The sequence below is a fragment of the Cryptomeria japonica genome, chromosome 5 (assembly GCF_030272615.1).
Source record: "Cryptomeria japonica chromosome 5, Sugi_1.0, whole genome shotgun sequence".
Taxonomy (NCBI): domain Eukaryota; kingdom Viridiplantae; phylum Streptophyta; class Pinopsida; order Cupressales; family Cupressaceae; genus Cryptomeria; species Cryptomeria japonica.
Window position 1 is genome coordinate 712575622 of NC_081409.1, and position 23203 is coordinate 712598824.

General features: G+C 34.4%; 1 pseudogene; it reads left to right on the forward strand.

Annotated features, from left to right (window-relative positions):
• Positions 1-16548: 16548 nt before the first annotated feature.
• Positions 16549-20032, forward strand: LOC131030966 (eukaryotic peptide chain release factor subunit 1-1-like; annotated as a pseudogene).
• Positions 20033-23203: the final 3171 nt, after the last annotated feature.

Sequence of the window (23203 nt, forward strand, 5' to 3'; positions counted from 1 at the left end):
GAGTATACCAAGCAGAATAAGCAGAGTATCCAAGAGCAGTAAACCGAGTAGTGAACAGAGGAAAGAACAGTGATTACAGAGTATTGATCATCGAGCACACATAATCAGAGTTTTGTATAGCATATTGATAAGGGGAGTATATTTGATTATACTATTTCATTGACTAATGTATATACTGTATGTTTAGTCAAATTTTGTAAAGTATACAGATTTTTGAGTAATGACTTTGAAAGTAGTTTTGTCAAACATCTCAACTAATGTCAAAAGGGGAGATTGTTACTACTTATCAAATTGCCATTAGTTTTATATCCAAAGTCATTCTATATACTCTAGTCGGTTACTACTACTGAAATATTTAGTCGGTATGAACAGTCTAGTTGGTTACAAAAGGAAAATAGTCACAAAGCCCAGTATACACCGAGCTGTCTACTGAGTGTTATTTCATGTCTACCGAGCAGTAAAGATAATACACCAAGTTGATATACACCGAGTGAAACGTGTTACCAGATTCATTGAACCTGGACACATATATGAAAACGTGTTACAAGATTGAGGCACATAGAACCGTTATCGCATTGGAAATTGCACATATAGATTTTGTACAATTTTGAGGTCATCTAACCAATGAAATATTTTGCATGGTTATTCATTCGAGAAATCATGTTTGTAAGATCGAAGCAATGAATCAGATCACCGACATAAGAAATCTATTTATACAACATGAATTTAGGGTTAGAGATATATGTGAATGAGAGAAATGTGTGTGCATATGTGTATGAAGCAAGACTTATGTGATACATGAGAAATCACAGAGTATTATGACTGTTACAAAGACACAGAGGTCACCGAGAAGGATTTTAGAGAACAGTCAAAGAACAGAGTAAACAAAAGGGTTTACCGAGTTACTTTATGAGTTACTTAGTCTTAGTTTGAGCACATAGAATCTGCTACAGCATTTCAGATGTAAAGTTGCAAATATTTGTAAAATCTTATTGTAATATTTTGAAGTTGTAAGAGAAACCTTTAACAGGGTAAAAGACTCTAATCAAGTCTATAAATTGTAAAGCCTCTAACTAGGTGCAGCATTTATATAAAGTGTTGTAAAATCCTTTAGCAAGGTAGATCTAACAAATCTTGTTACTCCTAACAGGGTAAGCTATCAGAAATAGCTAAATATGTAGCTCTAACCAAGCACTCTTTATTATTGTAGTAGTGAAGTTGTGGGTGCCATCCCCACCGCAGTTTTTCTCTCTAACCAAGAGTTTCTGCGTAACCAAAAAATATGTGTTATGGAGTGAATCATGTATGATTGTTACTTATTTGTTTTAGCTTTATGTTATGTTACATCAGTTTTTGGTTTATGCATAACAGTAAAGATATTGTTGATAAAAGGATTTGAAGTACTGATTCACCCCTCCCCTCTCAATACATTAGCTTTCCATATTGGGCCTAACAGGTTAAGTGTTGTCATTGATGTCAACACTGTATCCCGGTTGGATCTATCTCGGTTAGTCTTGGTGATCATTTTGGTTCTGGCTGTGATTCTGATCTAGTATGATTAGACCTCTAGAATTGGTTTTGGATGGTTATTCTGATGGTTACATGCTTGCTATATTTTGGTGGTTTCACGATTTGATTATCACTTTTGGTATTTCTGATTACTAGTTGGTTTATGCCTTTACCGGCTAGCTTTTGGATTTACCATTTTTTGGTGTTACCAGCTAGCTTTATCGGTATGCTATTTTGGTGACTTGGTCAATGGATTTTGGGTCTGGCTTATGAAATCAGTTTCTTTCATGTTGTTCATGCTTCTTTATCTTATCCCAAGCATTTGGCAACTTTTCTTTGGATGGTGTGCTATTATGGTGGTCCTATTTGGATCGGGTTAAACTTTCACTAAGGGTTTCTACTAGCAAGTGAAGTGTGCTGCATTTTGGTCTTAGTGGAATCCCCAACAGATATAATTGTTTGGTTACTTGATTTAGGTCCATGCCATGTAATGTAAATCATAATATTGGTTCGGTGGTATCATGTGATGTAATTTTTGTAATTATGTGTTTATGGGTATAAGGTTTTTAATTGAATTAATTGTTGTTATTGTTAGTAAACTGATTGTTAGTGAATAATGAGCAATAGCATGTTATTTGTATAATCTTGAGATTCGATATATAATTTGTTCCATCTAAATCTTAAGTGTTAAATTTGGTTACCTTGGGAAACTTCACCAAATTTAATGACCATATTGGTATTGTTATTAATCATCACATCGATGCTTAGTAATGACAAATGACCAGTAAACAAATTGATTTAAACTGCATATTTTGTTAGAAGGGCATCTCTTACTTGAAACAATCTTTGTTTCCTCAAAATGATAAGCACTGATGTTTTTCACACACCTAGATATTTCAAACATATGTCCCATTTTCAAACTTTGAGTTACATTAATATTTATTAATGTTAAGTGTGACTAATATTTACACTTGCATGAAGAAAACAATTTGCAATTAACAATGATGTATTTTCACATAATAAGTATGGTTCATTATGCTTAGTAATGATGGAGGACAAGTAATTACAAAATTTTAAACGTCATTGTAGGCATGAACCGTCAGTATGAACATGTCTGATTAGGAGATTTTAACCTAAAAATGCTATTGTTTTGCCTACTAACTCAGTCAAACGCTCAGCACCATACCCTAGTAGTGCCATCCCTTGAGCCATCTACAATCAAGATTTTAAACTTTGGATCTAGATAAATAAAATGATTTAGGTGAATAGCCAGCTTTTGTTAATGAAATTATAAGTACTACTTGAGTTAATCAATACTATTACTTTTTACTTCTTTAAGAAATGGGCTCTACCTTGAGAGTTTGTGAGGCACTAAAACTTGAGAGTAAATGACCATAAATGATGGATTGTGAACCATGTGATTCCTCATCCAACTCCATATCACCATATAATAGTGGTTCCTCCTATTTTTTCTCACTTGAACCTTCAGTATAAACTAATACATTTTCACTATAATTATGTCCTCAACTATATCTTCCATTGCAATTGAAACAAAACCCTTTTTCTCTCTTCTCCTCAATTTGTTAAACAATTATATGCTCTACAAGAGTTTAAGAAAAAAGAGAGCATGTAAATAGATTATTAGCAATAGATAAATTGATTGAATAGTAGTGTGTAAGTGAAATGTACAATGTAGGCTTGCACATATAGGTAAGCTAGCTGAGGTAGACAAGTTGGATACAACAACTGACTAACCCTCCAAAGATTTGACACTTGTGAGCACACTTGACAAGTGTGAGCATGTTATTAATGTGCATGCAATTGGTGTCTCACTTAGTGAGTGCACATGTCTTAACCACATAGGATGAGACAAAATATTAAAATTGCCTAAATGGAGACTTAAGGAATGTGAATAGGACTATCTCTAGGTATCTTAATAGCTAACTAGTTTGATAAAGACACTATTTATACCAACACCACTCCTTAAGTACAACATAGGGAGTAATATATACAATGGGGATGGACAAGAGTGATGGGTCTTGGCTTCTAGACATGTTAGGTACCTATGTACAAATATCTCATAAAGCAAAGTAAAGGAGAAAACCTAGTGGGAATACAATTCCTCTATAAAGAGAAATGATACAAAATGAATGTACAAGTGATGAAGAAATGTCATATAAGAAAGGACTTGTGATGAACCCACAAGGACTAATTCTATGCATAATGTACAATGAATGTTTCCCCCATAGGAGAGATAATAAGAGACTATGAAACACCCCCATAATGTGATACTCAAATGCTCTTTGATGTCCAATTGGAAAGAACCTCTATGGAGTGCCTCTAAATTCTCATGCAATAAGAAATATAGAGCATGGAAAAAAGAATGTGATGTCTTGTTGAATGTTTGGATTCTCTTGGTGAAGTGTCACTAAATTGAATGCAAGAAATATAAAATAGAAGACTAATATCCTCAATGATGTCTTCTAAATCTACAATACTCAAAAACATGTATGAATAACTTGTAAGGAAACAGTGATGATTTTTGTGAAGTATCTTTGGATTCATATGTAACAAAAAGTGAAGAGATCATAATGAATGCCATAGGACTACATTTTTCATCTCAATAAAGTGCTTCAGAAGGTGTGGAAGTTATCAAAGACACAACTTCACGAAATTGCTTCAAAGGAAGGATTCAAGGCAACTTTTCAAAAGAAATTATAGTAAGGAAAAATGTGGAATTTTTCATGACACGAATCATGAATGTGCTTAGAGGAACGACTCAAGACACCTCCCTTCAATCAACATTAGGTGATGCCCTTCATTTTTTGGCACTTTATAACTTAGTTCTTTACCAACATAACAAGGTTTGTTGTGTATGAAATGTCGAAACATTAACTTTTGCAAAAAAATGGTGCTAAATGTTGAGATACCAATCAAAAGTTATTAAACAAATAATTTCTTGTAAAATGGCCTATTTTTAATATATTTTCACTAGAATTAAGAAAAAAATGCTCTAAGATGAGATGCAACCTAACCTTCCAATCACTTGTTAGAATCAGGATAAAATGTAGAATACAATGGTTTTGATTGTTAGGAAGGATTTTTCCTCCTGCTACCTCGAGCCTCACCCTTCATTTTCATTAAGAAAATATAAGGTTTATTAAAAACAATTATAAATATAAATAATAATAATTTCTATGAATGATGTTGCATATTTCCCTTAATTGCAATAAAGCAACTAGTACTCGCCAAAAAAAAGTCTACCTTCTTTTACAAGCTTTGATGGTAACCAAGTGGTCAACATTGAACTATAAAAAATGTAACTTATTGGCTAAGTAAAATGATAATTATCATAAACCAACAATATTTAGCATAAATATGATACTATAACACTTTGTGGTGTTTACAAATGCTAATCCCAAGGAAAAGAGAAAAAATTGTTGGAAGAAGTGATGGAGGTTTTGACAAAGTCAAACCTTAAAGGCTAAGTGGTGAGGATAAGGCACGTAGGTCTAGATCTAGAGGAGTGAGAAATGTGTAGCAAGTGGAGGATTTTGGTTCTAGACTAAAAGTTGACCCTATCTTTAGTGTCAAATGGCTAAAACCTATGCTAGGTGCTCTAAGTGCAAATATATTTGCATTTTTTTGGAAACACAAATTAAATGGATAGTGCGTAGAATCGGGTGATATTATTGCCTCCTTTTCTTATTTGTCTTCCAAGTGATCTTCTTTGGTAAAAAAAAAGTCTAGCTTGGTCATGTATGTGTAGATTTGGTTTACCTTTTTCTACATCAAATTATCTTTATAAACTCCTTTTGTCAATATAGATTTGCCTTAACTTTGATTGTGGACCTGCCAAAAAGGCTCAACCTTTCCTTTGCATGTATGTTGTAATGAATGGAAATCAATGTTGGATCACTACAAATATGAATTGGGACAACTTGTAATGTATTTTATTGTTCCAACTATGCAAAAAATAATTCAATGTCTCTGATGATGGAAAATCACTACAAGAATACAACCTATATATCTATGAAAGGACACTTAGAAAAATATAGGTTTTTACCTCTTCTTACTAAGATCATGACTCTAAATAACAACCACAAATATTGAAACAATAATTTGTAATCTTTCCACAAAAAATATCAAGACCTTTATACAAAGATCACACTTCGAATAACAAGACGCTGCAAATAGAAAGGATATAGTACATGCATAAGTCATGCCTTTTTAAAGACTACCTAGCATGGAAAGGACATGGATGTCTATAGATGTAAACACCTTTCACATAGTTTTCATCTAACAAAAAATAATTCCCTTTCAAAAGAAACATTTGGTAGTGGTGTGGGAGATTGTAAGAATACACAATCTAGTCGACACACAAATTCTTGCACAAATAAAAAAAATAATATACTACAAAGCCTTCAAATAGGCTAAGTTTGGTAGCTTAGATGAAGCCTTAACATGCTTGGAGATTTGGGTAGTTGACCCCTACTAGATGATAACCTCCAATTTGTAAATGAATTTTCCTAGAGCTTGCAAAATTGTGATTTTGCAAAATATTTTTTTACCTCACAAATAATTTTTTTTCTTGTATGACACACTACTAAATTAAATATGCAACACCAAGCCAAAATTAAACTGACATAGCTTTGATACCATGTTAAAGACAAGATCATTTGGTCAAGAGATGATATTTGGTTGAGTGGCAAGAGTCAAGCAATTGTATGCTCTATAATAGCCAAAAACAAAAGAGTATAAAAATAAATGAAAAGAAATAGCTCAATTGATTGAATAGTGGTAAGTGAAATGTAAAATGTAGGCTTGCATATATAGGCAAGCTAGATGAGGTAGACAAGTTGAATACAACAACTAAGTAGCCCTCCAAAGATGGGACACTTGTGAGCACACTTGAGAAGTGTGTAAGCGAGCGACCAACGCACATGCAATAGATGTCTCACTAAGTGCTCATACACATGTATCAACCACATGAGGTGAGACGTAATACTAAAAGTTCTTAAGTGGAGACTTAAGCAATGTGAATAGGACTATATCTAGGTATACTAATAGTTAACTAGTTTGCTAAAGTCACTATTTATACCGATTTGAACTTGTCTCCTAAAATGTATACCCATTAAAAGCATTATCTTCCACCTTATTAGGTGAATATTCTCCCTTATGCTTTGTCTCTTCAAAAATCATTTCTAGCTTCCTTGAAAATTCACTCATGTCATTTTTCAGCTCCATTCTCACAAATGAAATTCCTTCATTCAACTCCTCCACTAACGAAATTCCTTCAACCATCTTCTTCTTTATTGATAAAAATTCACTCTTGATCTTATTTATATCCTCATTGGGTTAATATCCTTAATCTCTACATCATTCTTCTTTGGAGATTTCCTAGGTGTAGTGGCATTTTTTGCCTCTCATTGAAGCTCCTATCATGACAAAATAATTTTGCAATAAATCACACAAATGAGTAGAATAATACTAGGGTCAAAATAAAATTTACCTAAAAAAATCTTCAAGGGATGAGTAGATTAGTAGCCTTGAGAGTGGATTTTTTATAGACCCTAATTTTGCAATAAATCACCTATTTGTGAGAGTTGAGAAATACAACACCACAGGAGCCCAAATGATCTCTGCAAGCTGAAATAAACCTGTTACAAGGAGAAGCAAGGAAGCAACAAAGAAAAGCCAAATACATAGAAGAATGCTCAAAAGGATGAGAGCTCAATATTCACAAAAATGTGTAATGTGATAATGATACAAAAGAAAATATTTAACCTCTAATAGGTCAAGAAACCTTAAAAGGGAAAACCCTAGGTTTGCACATAATAATTAATAAAAGAATTAATTATTATGCACCTAATGTTAGCTTCAGTGTAAAAGAGATAAAGGGGAACCTAATTAATTAAACAAATATCGTTTAATTAATCAAGACCCGATTACTCTAACACCCCCCTTAAGCTAGACTTAGGGAGAAGCTAAAACCTAGAACAACTATTGAAAGCAAGAAAGATGGGTCCTGACAACAAGGCCAGATCAGGTACCCAAATACAACCAAATCTCTATGAACCGGAGAAATAGAGAAAACCACATGGGAAAAAACTCTACTCCAAACAGAGATGGAAAAGCAAGAAGAAAACCACCGAAGCAGGAAATAGCTGCAAACACTGTCGAAGAGTAACTGCTGATCTAAATAACCTCCACTGAAATACAACATGACCAGGTAAAGAAGACTGTAATATGCATGAGTGCCCTTAAATGACACTACTCGAATTAGATGGAAAACAAAGGCAAACAATTTCCAAAAAAAACTTTGAAATGTGTTTTTTTGATCTTTTGTTAATTTTTTTCAAAAAATTAGATTTTGGCCTGCATGCTGTAAAAAGGCAAAACAAAATTTGAATTTTTTTCTTGAATTGCGTGCTAGGGTCATACGACTTGGTACAAAAGAAAAAATATACCCCCAAAGGCTCAAGTGCCGAAATTGGTCAAGTTTTATATGACCATAGGGGTTTTTGGGCCTTCTGAGCACGATGGTGAGGTCAATTTAGGCCCAAAGTGCTTAGAAAAAGGCATATCCCTAGGTGCACAAAAAAAAATTCTAAAAAAACTTAGATCTGCTTCCAATGCAAAATACTCAAAACAAGAACAAGTAGCTGCAGATCTGAAACTCTAATACATGTGAGAGTTGAGAAATATAGCACCACAGGAGCCCAAATGATCTCTCCAAGCTGAAATAAACCTGTTACAAGGAGAAGCAAGGAAGCAACAAAGAAAAACCAAATACATAGAAGAATGCTCAAAAGGATGAGAGCTCAATATTCACAAAAATGTGTAATGTGATAATGATACAAAAGAAAAGATTTAACCTCTAATAGGTCAAGAAACCCTAAAAGGGAAAACCCTAGGCTTGCACATAATAATTAATAAAAGAATTAATTATTGTGCACCTAATGTTAGTTTAAGTGTAAAAGAGATAAAGGGGAACTTAATTAATCAAACAAATGTCGTTTAATTAATCAAGTAAAGACCCAATTACTCTAACACTATTTATACTCCAAATTTTCTAATAAATTACTGTAGAATCTTCAATGAGTTTTTGAATAACCCTTTAAAAATCAAGAAGAAATTTATGTAGATCTAGTAGGTATAGGCTTCATAGAAAAAATGGACATAAGACCTAATTCTATAATAAATCACTCAAATCTGCTTTAGAATATGTTCTTAAAATACCCTCCAAACTAAAATTAAAATAATTGCCCAATTTTGAAAGATACATGATTTCCAAGACCACTAAAATTGAAAAAAAAAATGTTTGCCTTCCCCGACGCCAAGATCATGCTCTAATATCACTTGTTATGAAATAAATTGCACAAATGAGGAAGATGATATAAAAGATGTAAAATATACTTTATAATAGCTGAGAATAACAAGCCACTTTGAGGGGACAAACCTCCAAATATCTCCAATGAGAACACAATTCATACTCTAATTATATATAGCCTACTTATGCCTAGGATATCACCCAAGTCGACTTAGATATGACTAGATAAGCTCTAATGACCTAAATAACTAAATAAGAACTTAATAATGATAATTTGAATTAATTAGGAGTTAAGTTAGCCACAAGCTGACTACTCATAACCCTATGTATACTCTAGGATTAATGGTGTAGAAATTTCTCTATAATATTTCAATTGAATGTGCCTCTCATGAATAATCATTCCCTTATATATCATCTTTGTATCATAGTCAACTGAATGGAGATCAAATGTTTATTAAAGAACACAATGTGAGGACAAATAATTTCCTTTTAGTCTCAATATATTATGCATTACGTTGAGGACCTGTATATGCTTCTAAATGTATTAATTTTCACTTTTTCCTTGTCCATAGTTGAATTGATGCATCTAATTTTACAAAGTCCTTTAGAATTATGCATATGTTCTAGAAAAGGAGTTCAAAAATAGCGGCATTGTCTTAGAAGCCTTCTTCAGTAACCATGCAAACATCTCCCATCCCTAAGTGATTTAGTAATTGTAAGATGACTAGACTTTTTTGTTATATAGTGGGATAAATTTGAGTGGCATGACACCCCTATTAGACAAGAGGTAGGGAAATTAAAATAAAATTTAGTTTTGAAACCACTTCTTCCATCAAATATTTGTGTATATTTTATTTGTCTAAAAGACTTGCTACTCAGTAAGTATTGCACATATATCTTGGTCATGCTGAGTCAAAATAGTTCCTTTGAGAGTCTTAGAACTAGAGGCTTATAAATGCATACCTCAAAATAGGAATTATATAGAACATATCTTGCCAAGTTGGATCTCTTGCAATATTCTCTCAAATGGGCTCTTCTAAGAGACAAACCATTGTACTACTAGGATGAGTATGTATAACATATACCATGTTATGAGATCAAGAGAAGCTTTACTATTCAAAAATTTTAAAGTAAACTTCTCATTGTTCTTATGTTTTTACCATGGGTGCCTTGCTCAATTTTATTTGAAAATTGACAATTTAATTTTTATTTTTTAAAAAAAAATTAGGTAAAAAAAAGAGATAAAAAAGGGGTATTCATTATGGATAAAAAAGAAAAGACAAGAAAGTAACAAAGTTCAAGTAGGTGAAAGTCCAATACACAAGCTCTTCAATATGTGCATAAGTGAAGATTCTAAAAGAAAGGTTGATGAAATATGTTTGGTTTTGGGTGGACACAATGTAAATGTAATTTTAATAGGAAAGATGATGAAATATTTTTGGCTTTGGGTCAACACAATCAATGGAAATAAAGTGAAAAAGAAAAACATGTCTCTAGAGGACTTCAGTCATTGTTCAATGTTTGCCTTAAGTAGTGATTTTTTTTTGGTATGCAATACTTTAAGTGATGATTATTTTAAATCCAAGACATTGGAAGTAATTTAAGGTATCAATTGGAAGGCTCCATTAATTCCACACCAAGAGAGAAGAGTTTTATGTTATTGTAAAAAATATTCAATAATCCATTTATATCAGACATAAGGATGATGGCTTGCAAAGTATTCAAAGTGATTATTCTTATAAACACAAGGAAGGAGTATGTGTGTATGTATGTCAGTCCACACATAGTGGACTGACATACATACATGCTTATATATGTATAATCAATATTAATGGTCACCCTTATATCTAACCGAAGCTACTTTGCATCAACAGTGGTAATCCTAGGGCTAGGTCAGATCCCTTCTAGGGCTGAACTAGTGCACAAAATGCCAAGTGGCTTGTCGGCATTGGCATTTGGATATCTCAGTTGTATGAGTCCAATTTGGGGCAGGCCCTATTTGCATGAACCACTTATGTGTAACTTGTGATTAAGTTAAATGTAACTTCCAACTAAGGGAGACTCATATGTAACTTGTAATATATAGGTCTGACCCTATCCTTGGCATGAAAAGTATATGGCCGACTTGAGGTCTATTAGGAGGTATTGATTCATATATATGCAAGGTCATGATTGCATCAATAGGTATGAATTCCATAACATGAAGGTCATGTAGTGTGCTCGGGGGTGACGATAAGAGCTTATCGTCTATGGTTGGGAAGGCAACAAATCTTATGTTTGCCTGTGGTTACACGAGCACTAGCATAAAATCAACATGGTATCAGGGCCAGGTCCAGGCTAAGAGCCCCAAGCACACGAGAGGTGTGGCTTAAGGGGGGGTGTTAGTGTTGGAAATAAGCCACACCTAGACCGACGATGGACTGGTCCAAGAGGGGCCAATAGCTCAATGGTAGAGCACTCTAGTAGCGTATGGAAGGTCCTAGGTTCGAGTCCTAGCTGGTCCATGTCTCAACAGGACTAACATACATACATACATGCTTATATATGTATAATCAATATTAATGGTCACCCTTATATTTGACTGAAGCTACTATGCATCAACACTCCCTCTTAGCTAGGGAAGATAATCAAGTATGAAGATATCACCTAACTCATGATATTGGAGGATGGTTTAAGAACATCAAGCTACATGAAATTCTTCACATAAACATCCAGATTATGGTATGTGCATTGACATCATGTCTCATGATGTCTACCATAACAAGTCATGGCATTTCCATGGATATTACATCACATAATACCTACCATGATCATCTCATAAGAAGCATAATGATATTCAACTTATATCAAGTCTCATGATATCTATCAATAAGCCCAAGAGATATTAACTATCATGACATGTCCATGAATATCAAGTCACATGATATTCGTCATGATAGTGAACCGATCATTGTAAAGTCGTCACCTTACAATGTCGGATGCAAGTGTTCATTATTTGAAAGATCGTCACCTTTCAATAATGTACACAGGGTAGACCCATAAGTCAGAGTCACACATATGACATAAGAGTTTACACATTAAACATCTTTATTTATATTAATACAAATAGAAATTTAGAGATAATCTCAATAACTTACATTTCAACCATACCAAGTTTCTTCCTGAAGTGTTCAACTTTCACTCTGGGGGGAGCAGCTTGGTAAGAATGTCGGTTGCTTGATCACTTGTAGTAATATACTCCAACTGGATCACATTCCTTTCTTCCATGTCTCTCACATAGTGGTAAGGAATCTCTATATGCTTTGATCTATCATAAAATACTGGATTTACAGACAGTTTGATGCAACTTTGATTGTCACAGTGGATGATAGTAGGCTTCAAAGGCTCTCCAAATAATCCCACAAGTAGTTTTCTGAGCCATATTGCTTCTCTTTCTCCCAAAGATGCTGCAATGTATTCGGCCTTTGTGGAGCTTTGACCTACTGAAGACTGTTTTTTGCATGTCCAAGAAATCATAGCTGATCCCAAATTGAAGCAACACCCTAATGTGCTTTTTCGATCAGTCACACTTCCAGCCCAATTAGAATCAGAGTAACCATGTAGATTTAGATCAACATTTTTATATTTGAGTCCATGTCCAATAGTACCTTGAAGGTACCTCAATATATGCTTAGCAGCAACAAGATGTATCTCTCGTGGTTCACACATAAACTGGCTCAAGGCATTCACTGCATAGCAAATATCCGGTCGAGTGTTAACCAGGTACATCAGTGATCCAATTATTAGTCTGTAAAGAGTAGGGTCTGCAAGTTTGGATTATGTTGTTGCTTCTTTTAGTTTATGTAGGTTGGTTTCAATGGGTGTCGACATTGGTATGCAGTTCCACATTCCAAATCTTTTCAAAATATCAATGGTGTATTTCCCTTGATTTAGAAAAATACCATCTGGTTTCTGCCAAACTTCCAATCCAAGGAAGTAGTGTAGACTGCCCAAGTCTTTCATATCAAATTCTGATGCTAGGTCCTTCTTACATTGAACAATGAGGTGATCTTCTCCTGTAATTAGCAGATCATCAACATATAGAATAAGTATCAACAAATCACCATTAATTACTTTAAAGTAAAGATTTGGATCTGCATCATTCTTGGAGAATCCTAGACCCAACAAATAGCTATCGATCCTCTCATACCAAGCTCGGGTAGCCTGTTTAAGTCCATATAAAGCTTTCATTAGTTTGCACACATGTGAAGCTGCATTATGAATCACAAAACCTTCAGGTTGTTCTAGATAGACTTCTTCCTCAATAGTCCCATTTAAGAATGCAGTTTTCACATCCATTTGATGGATCTTCCATCCTTTAGTAGCTGCAATAGCTATGACTGCTCTGGAGGTATATTGGGCAATAGGTGCAAATGTCTCTTCATAATCAATGCCTTCCTTTTGTGAGAATCCTCTGGCGACAAAGCGTGCTTTATGTTTCTCTATACTGCCATCTGCAACATGTTTAATTTTGAAAAGCCACTTGGACGAGACAACAAATTTCTTTTTTGGTCTAGGAACTATGTCCCAAACATCATTCTTTAGAATTGATTGGTACTCTTCTATCATAGCATCCTTCTAGACTTGATGCTTGAGGGATTCTGCAACACCAGTAGGTTCAAAATTAATGATTTCGCTCATTAATGCATCATATGTTAATTTGCGAGGTCTTTTGCTCTCTCTGAATGTTCCTTTGGGTGCTGCATGGATTTCTGCTTCTTGTATCATCTCTCCATCCCAAAGTGGTCTCTTGTGATTATTTTTTGGTTCCTCTTCTTGAGTCTCTAGAGGAATCTGACTTTCATTTGTAGTTTCATTTGGATACTCCTTCTGAAACTCAGGAGCAAAATCTTCTTCCATACCTTTGTGTGAATTTGGTATTTCTATCTTATCTGATCTCCTGGCCTTCTTAAAGGCAATGTCTTCTTCAAAAATGACATCTTTACTTAGTTCAATTTGTCACTATAGCCTACAAATATTCCTTTTCTCCCAGAAGTTTCTAGTTTCAATCTCTTCTCATTAGGCACATGAATGTAAACTGGGCACCCGATTATTCTTAAGTGACTGATATCTAGTTTTACACCAGTAAAGGCTTCTTCAGGAGTTTTATTTTCCAAGGGAGAGTGTGTTAATTTTAGACTTTTGGGTTAATGCAATGTTCAGAAAATAGAAATCTATACAAATTTTAGATTAATGTTGAATGCTGTTAGGATTTCCAGAATTAAGCATAAGTAGAGAAACAACCAAAAATGAACTCACAACACACAAGTACCCTGGGAAAACCTCCTAGGAAGAAAAACCTAACCAGAAAGATCCTCGGATCTGATTATGAATTAAGCAAATTTTTCTGATTACAACTTATCTCTTAGGGATTTTGATGACGCAGTTCACTTAGCAAATAGGTCAGCACACAAGCTGCTCCAATAGGTCTTTAGTTTGTTGTCCAGGTCTGCACTTCAACAATCAGATCTGATCTTTCAATATACACAGTTTGCTACAGATCTGAGATTATATGCAAGAGCCAGCACCCCTTCTTGAATGGAATTCGCACTTTCAGCAGCAGAGATGATGAAGAAAGAGGAGCTACAAGGTTCGCAGTGGGCTGGAGATAATTCGCACCTTTCAGATGCATTTCACATTAGCTATAATGGCAGACTGAGTTTCATAAATGATATGTGTGTTCAAGTATGCAATGATTCACTTTACATCTTTATTGATACCCATATTATTCTTTAATTAAGTCGGCCTTGAATAGGGTAATTTTGGCGCCAAGGTGTAGCGTGTCCCCTTTTTGGAGGTTGGGCCTATTTGGGGGTGGCGTGTTGGAAAGGGGCCCAACCCTATTTGAAGATGGCGTGAGGGAAAAGGGCCCAGCCTTAGAGAGTGATGTGAGAGGAGAGGGGTCTAGCCCTAAGGGGCGGATTCCAATGTTGCCTTAGGCAATTGGGATCCGCTCCTTTCCCTAATTAAAACCAATAGTGAGGACATCTATTTTGAATGGATACGGCTGTATTAGAAGCTTCAGCCCAGAATGAGGTTTCTAGGTTTTGATCAAAAAGCATTGCTCTAGCTGCCTCTACTATAGTTTTGTTCTTCCTCTCAGCAACTCCATTTTGTTGAGGATTATAGGGTACAATGAACTCCCTCCTAATCCTTGCATTTACACAAAACTCTTTAAAGATTTCAGAAGTATATTCTTTCCCATTGTCTATTCTAAGTATTTTAATTTTCTTCTCGGAAGAATTTTCTATGAGAGCTTTGAATTCCTTAAACCTTTTAAGGATCTCTTCTGATTCTTTGCACTTGAGAAAGTATATCCAGGTCTTCCTAGAGAAGTCATCAATGAAAATTACATAATACAGAAATTCTCCTATGGAGGGTACAAACATGGGTCCACATAGGTCAGAGTAGACTAATTCTAACACAGCTTTAGTTCTACTCAAACTATTAGGAAGAGTACCCTTAGTATTTTTCCCCAAGGCACACCCTTTACATGCCCCATTGTGAGTTTGATTTAGTTTAGGTAGTCCAGTTGCAAATTTATCCATAGAAGTTAGGGCACGAAAGTGAATATGGCCTAACCTTCGATGCCAGATCTCATTTGAGTTAGAAGTCTCATGAATGAGGGTTTGATTTGACTCAGTGCAAAGTTTGTAAAGGTGTCCTTGTCTTATGCCTGTAGTTTGGGCCTTCTTTATGGTTGAGTTCTTTAGCCATGCTAGGACTTTACCCTCCATAAATGTAACTCTGTATCCGTTATCTTCAAGAGCTGATATAGATATTAAATTTCTCTTAATACCTGGCACATATAGTACTCCAGTGAGTTGAATAGAGATCCCAGATTTCAATTTGATGGTGCAGGTTCCAACTCCTTTTCCCGGATGTGCAGAATCATCCCCAATTGTGACCTCTTCATCAGATTCTTCTACCATAGTTTCTAAGTGATCTCGATATCTTGTAATGTGTCTTGATGATGCACTGTCAATTACCCATGTGTTAAGTTTGTTTGAGACTTGGCTGGATAATGTCGAGTAGAAAGCAAATTTCTCAGAATCATGTTCTATATTTGTCTTTCCGATTTTAGCAAATGAGGCTTGTTGTTTTGTTCTTTCAGGACACTTGACCGCATAGTGTCCATATTGATCACACCTAAAACATTGAACTTGCTACAGGTCCTTTCTCTGCTTGGATGAACTTTTTCCATGAGAATTTCTCTTCCTTTTGAAGTTCTTCTTCTTACCTTTCTTATGAGAATTTGTGTTAAGGACATGAATATCCTCATCTATAGGTTTCTGCTTCCCTTTTGTTATTTGTCTGGACTCTTCTTGTAGACAATCAGATCTTAATCGATCAAATTTAGGAAGCTTGGATCTTGCGCTTATTCCTTGGACAAATGATTCCCATGAATTTGGAAGACTGCCTAAGGTAATGAGTGTCAATTCCTTGCTATCAATTTCATATCCAATTGTTGATGGTTGGTCCCTTAGTTCAGTGATTCTCATGAAATATGCATTGACATATTCTCCCTTATTCATGCTTATATTATTAATTTGCCTCTTTAGGGCAAGGGTTCTGCCTGTATTATTTATTTCAAATGCACTCTCAAGAGATTTGAACATAAGGTATGCAGTTTCATGTTTTGCTAATATAGGTACAATATGATCCCTGACTGCATCCACTATAAGTTTCATGGCTTTCTCATTGCTTTCAATCCATTGAGTTTTCTTAGGTTCATTTTCAGGTTCGGTTGTCTTTTCTTTTACGAAGTAGTCTAATTTATTCTCTTTTAGAAGCATCATAATTCCGAGCTTCCAAGATATGAAGTTGCTGGCTCCTTTGAGTCGATCTTCAAATCTGATCATGTTTGACATTGTGAAGAATGAAATGTGACTGCAATCCTTAATAGATGATAGTCTAATATCTCAAATTTAATTTGGATCTCTTTTTACCAGGGCTCTGATACCATGTTAAGAAATTAAATTTATATCAGACTGATGCAATTCGTTCAATGTGCAGATTTCCCTTTAAATTCGGAGTATTCAGAATCTAATCCTTCCAAAATATGAATGTCAACAATGATAATTTACCAAGGGCAGTGCAGGGGTTTTCTTCAAGTCTGAAATTCGTCGATCAAGGGAGAGAGCATTTATTGATTTCTATATCCTCCACAATGTCCACCCATAATGTGTCCCTTACATACCAAGGGATGCGAACTTTATTTATGTTAGTTAACTTAACTCATAACTAATTAAAGTTGTCGATCTGTGCAAAACACATTATCAAGTTCGATTTATCAAATACGAACATATAAGTTCGATCTAATGAATACGATCATGTAAACTTTGATCTTGTTATATACAATGATGCCTTAATGATCATTACATGATACAAGGCAAGAGAAGAATAGAATCTGATCACACACAGATTAATGTAGAGTTTCGATCAGACATAAGGATGATGGCTTGCAAAGTATTCAAAGTGATTATTCTTATATACACAAGGAAGGAGTATGTGTGTATGTATGTCAGTCCACACATAGTGTACTGACATACATACATGCTTATATATGTATAATCAATATTAATGGTCACCCTTATATCTGACCGAAGCTACTATGCATCAACAGTGGTAATCCTCTGTTTCTTCGAAAGAATTTTCTTGTTCTGCATCTCCTCATCTGCACATTCGTTTTAATTCTCCATGGAAGCAAATCTCTGCTGCAAATTGCAGATTAGCTATATTTTTAATTTAGTTTTGGGATTTGACCATTCACATACTTTCTTATTTTGTCCAATAATGAATGGAGTGTGCTCTTCTCCCATTTCCAATTTCATCTCTTTATTTTCAAGCTCGTTATGCATGGTCCAGTTGCAGTATTACACTACCCTGGATTATCAATTTGCAATTTAAGTTCACTGGCCTTTGCTGGGTATTGAGTCACTTTCACCATATCCATTTTCATATCACAACTTGCTTCAGATATCATCTCTTCCAATATTGCACCATTTTTTGGTTTCCAAATCCATTTTACTATTAGTTAATCTTACAGTTCTTACAGTTCTTTTCTATTGTCATAATAGATTTATCATGTACTCTCGTCCTGCCCATTCCCAAGCTTTCAAGCTTGCTGCATATTGTCTTATTCATTCTTGTTAGACATTTTAACAATGCCAGTTGCCAGCTTTCTCTTCTCTGCTTTAATTTTTTGTATGTGGTTTTCTATGATGATTTCTTCATTGTCCTCAACTTCTCTGACCATATCAGCATATTTTATCTTCTTTGACTCCTTTCATCTCCCAATACATTCATCCTCTCAACAATCTAGCTGTATTGGTTAATGCAACTCTATCTATCACTTCTTTGATTGAGGATCTTAACCTTGTTAGAGCAACTCTTTTTTGACTTATTTGTTTGTGGAACTTGGTAACTTTAATACCGTTTGATGCAATATTGAAGATATCTATACTGATGTATTTTGTTTTCAATCCTTGACCTTCTTTCAGCTGAACTTAATCTTTCTTTGTTAGTTGTGCCGGTTTTTTGTGGAGTAGACATTGGCATGCATCTTTCTATTTTAGTCTGCATTGGTTCAAGTATGATTTTGTGAGTAGTGACTTTCTCATACTGATTTTTCATCGTTTTGTGTTGGATAGAATACGTTTAATGAAACCTGTCATTGTGTAAAGGTTCTTCATGGCATATGAGATCACTAGGCTACTAACTTTAAATGAAATATTTTACTCCTACTGGTACCTTATAATTAGCCAGTCCACATAGTATTGCTTATTTGTCACGCTCCCTTGCAGTTCAGTCTGACACTTTCAGTTTATTAAATAGCTCACTTCTATCTAGTTGATTCTTGCAAACAAATTTTGCACCATGTTATACGGATACCTCCTTTCTGATAAGAGCATGCCCGTGCACAAAAGAAATATCAGTGTTTTTGGCACACACCTTTCTGATAACCTGTAGTGTGTTTGTAATAAGTTGTGATCTTAAGTTTTAACAATTATTTTAGAAATAAATGCGGAGTTTAATTACAGAAATCAGTACTCTCATATAGCGATGAATCTATGGTAATGTTATTAGGTCAATTGAGTTTAAAATCTGATAGCAATATCTGGATTTTTATCTATTTACTGTAAATATAAGCATATGCCTTAGACTCTTAAGATAGCCATATTGTTTCTTTCTTTCTTTTCAACTTAGCTTTTCCCCCATTTCTATAAGCTTTGGGGACCTACATTCTGATCGCATTTCTGTTTTGGAAAATGTACCAGTTCGTAGTTAAGTCGTGCAAAATTGTCTTCAAAGTACTATTCTTAGCTGTCTAGAGAAGTTGTCTAGATCTTAACCTGATTTTAATTGTTTAATATTTTTATCACGTATTTTTTAGGTGCTGAAAGCTCTCCTGAGTAAACTAGGCATCTTCTAGACATGGCAGAAGCTCAGGAAACTGATAAGAACTTTGAGATATGGAAGATCAAAAAATTTATTAAGGCCTTGGAGGCTGTCAGGGGTAGCGGTACAAGTTTGATTTCTTTGGTAATGCCTCAAGGGATCAGATTTCTCGTGTCATGAAAATGCTTGGTGACGAGTTTGGAACAGCATCAAACATTGAGAGCAGGGTTAACCGACAATCAGTTTTAGGAGCAATAACTTCTGCTCAGCAAAGACTGAAGCTTTACAGAAAAGTTCCACCAAATGGATTGGTGCTTTATACAGGAATTATTCTCACAGACGACGGAAAGGAAAAGAAAGTAACATTTGATTTTGAACCTTTCAAGCCCATAAATGCATTTTATCTTTGTGATAGTAGATTCCACACAGAGGCCCTGAATGAACTTCTGATAGATCAGTAAAGAGATTTGATGCAGTTTAACTGGATGGAAATTTGGAGTCGTCTATTCTCTATAGAAAACAGCATTTGATTAAAAATATAAAATTTACAAAACAGAACAGATTTTTACATAATTTTTATTGGTTTGATCTTCTTAATCTGTCCTCTAAATGTTGTTTTAGAGTAAAAAAATCTACTGAAAAACAATTATTGTATTATGTGAAATTGTGTTTTTACGATTATACTGTTTTGTATGAAAACATACAGATAATTATATAAGTGTTACATCTGGCATCTTTTCCTTGACTGCATATTTTTTAATTTTATTATTGTTTCTTTTATTTCGCTGCAACTGGTTTCTCAAGTTCATTTTTCTTTACACATCAACATAATGTGGAGAGCTGCTAGTTGATTATTGCAGATGCATTTCAAAGGTTATTGACCTGGAAAGTTTTATCTGGAACATAATCATTGAAAAAGCAATGTTTTCTGGTTTGTTCAACTGAAGATGTTATGGTAAGAAATGTGTAGAGCTGCTAGTTGATTATTGCAGATGCATTTCAAAGGTTATTGACCTGGAAAGTTTTATCTGGAACATAATCATTGAAAAAGCAATGTTTTCTGGTTTGTTCAACTGAAGATGTTATGGTAAGATACTAGATATTTAAATGGACTCTGCGAAGAGAATGCTCTTTGTGGGGATTTGTTTAAAATTTTATTTATTCGATTTGCTGGGCAAAACCATGAGTTAAAATAAAACAAACTTGTGATTGTCGACAAATTTTAGTTGTGATAGATCAGTAAAATGTTGTGGAGATTTGATGCAGTTGAATTGGATGGAAATTTGGAGCCATCTATTTTCAATAGAAAGCAGTACTCGATTAAAAATACAAAATCAGAACAGATTTTTATACAATTTCTACTAGTTTGATCTTCTTAATCTGTTTTTTAAACATTGTTATATAATAAATTGTTTGCTGAAAAACAATTGTGTTTTTACAATTATACTATTTTGTATGAAGAATAGCCATTACCTGAAAACTCAAGTGTATTGGATTTTATTATAATTTTTTAAGATATTTATTTTTGGATATTGTTAGTTAGATTTTAGAATGGAAGACTACGAACAGCAGATTTTGCCATATTGTTAGCTGTTTTCCTCTTTCTTTTCGTTTTTGTGTCCAATCCTGGAATTTCAAGTCTGTGGACTGTTTGTTTTGGTTAATTTTAGATTCTATTTTAAAACTTTATTAGGTTCTGTAATTTGCTGCTTATATGTTATGCATGCATTTTGAATTAGTAATAAATCAAAAAAATTTATTGTAGTATTTTATAAATAAATATTAACTTTTTAAAAATTTCCAAGTTCAAATATTTGTCATCAAATATTTATATGTAGAATTTTTTTTCAAAAATATAATGTAAATGATTTATTTGTTGTTATTTTTTTTTTTAAAGTTGGTAAGTTGCATTTGAACTGCTATTTATATTAATATCTGTAATGCCCTATCAAGGAACCCTCGAGGAAACAAGCTAGGACAATATTGGATGATTTATTTGAACTATTTTAGAAAAATATGAACAACTTTCAGAATGCATTAACTCTAGCTCCACACTTACCCTATGTCCCCATGCGGCTGCTTATGAGCATTTTTTGCTTAAATTTAAGTAGCTAGAATGTTCCCATGTAAAATTATAATTAAGGGAAAATGATAAATTGGAATCTTTTGCTATTTTAGTGGAGCAGCGGCTGCTTAAAAAATGAAAATAAGCTTTGAAAATAAGGGGGGGCTAGAAATAAGCAGTGGTTGCTTATTGAAAAAAAAGACACATGGCTTCACCATATTTTTTTGCTCTCTTATTTACCTGACTAAAATTTTGCTTTTGAATTTTATTTGTAAAAAATATTATCAATAATTTCATTTACAAAATAATTTAAGAAGATTGCATAAAAATAAGCAGCGAGTTGCTAGCCAAAATAAGCATGCCCTTAGACATCCTATTGAAACTTAGCAAGGTACAAGCAAAATATTACAATTCCAAAACCCAACCGACAAATATGGAAGACTTGGAACACTTTAGGGATGATAAACAATGGGTTTTGACCTTCAAATGATTTCAGAAGATGTTACAAGTTTTCACATGACAAACTTGAGCATCTCCTTAGTCTTAGATGAGATCATCACCCTCCTACAAAGGAACAATATTGATGCAATTGACATTTTAACTTTTCCTTGGCAATATAGAGAGACTACCTTTAGAGGTTCCCTAGACTTACTATGACACAAACAATTTTTGAGACCAAGGTTTGCCTATCTAGGGCACCAAAAAGCTTGCTGACAAAGATATGGGGACTATTGGCAAATGCACACTTCAATGAGATATTGTAGGTGATTGAAAGTTTTGTCATTGATGGCAACTTTACAATCCTATGACACCGGCAAGGCAATTTACCAGTACCAGCAAAGATAGACTCTACACCGGCACAGAGACCACCGACACTGGCAGTGAAAGGAAGCATACCAGCATAGAAGCCGACATAAATTTTGTTTGTAATATATTTTGTTAATTATTGTAAAATCATTGTAAGTCGACTTGGCAAGTTGTAAAATGACTCATATATATAAGAGATCATTATAGAACATTTTGTAAGAGAGATGGAAGAAAATATATAGGCGAATTAAGGCAGACCTATTATGAGAATTATAGGTTAAAGGTTTATGTATGAAGCAGAGCTATAAATTGGTACTGAATTTGGCATAGTAGATGTTATATTGAAGCAGTACATGACATTGGATTTATATTATCCTCTTTGTAAGTCAGTGAAACTTCCCATTTTGTAATTGAGCAGTGAGCTCTAGGCATTTAGCCTTCCTGCATGTGCAGGCTCCTCTTATAGCAGTAATATTCTCTTATTGGCCAGTAAGTGAATATTGTGGGTCACAAATCCCACCGAGGTTTTTCCCACACCAGGTTTCCTCGTTAAACTACTGTGTTATGGTGTGTTTTTCATGTGGTTACTGTTATCTCTGTTTATTGCATTATTTCTTGTTTACCAGTATACAGTATTGATATGCTTTACATGTTTTAAGTTAAGAAAATCTTATAACCGGTTAGATACTGATTCACCCCCCCCCCTCAGTATTTGTGGGAATTCTAACAGGGACACCAGCCTCCCAAATGGACTTAGGCGCTCAACTAGAACACTAGCAACCTAGAAGGACACTAGTATGATGTGATGGAGTTCTTTCAGTGTGCCCTAGTCCTTTGGCCATGTTTAGTGTCCTTTTTGGGTGTTGGTGTCCTTGGGCTTCTCAAGTTCTCCTCTGTGACACACAAACATGTTGGCTAATTAGCAATCCAAAGTTAGTGTTGACCTCTAGGACACCACAAATGGAGAAGATTAGGCAATAGGTGCCCGCAAAGCTTTGGGAACATGAAAATGCTAGAAAGACATAGGGAATAGGAAAGCAAAATGGCTT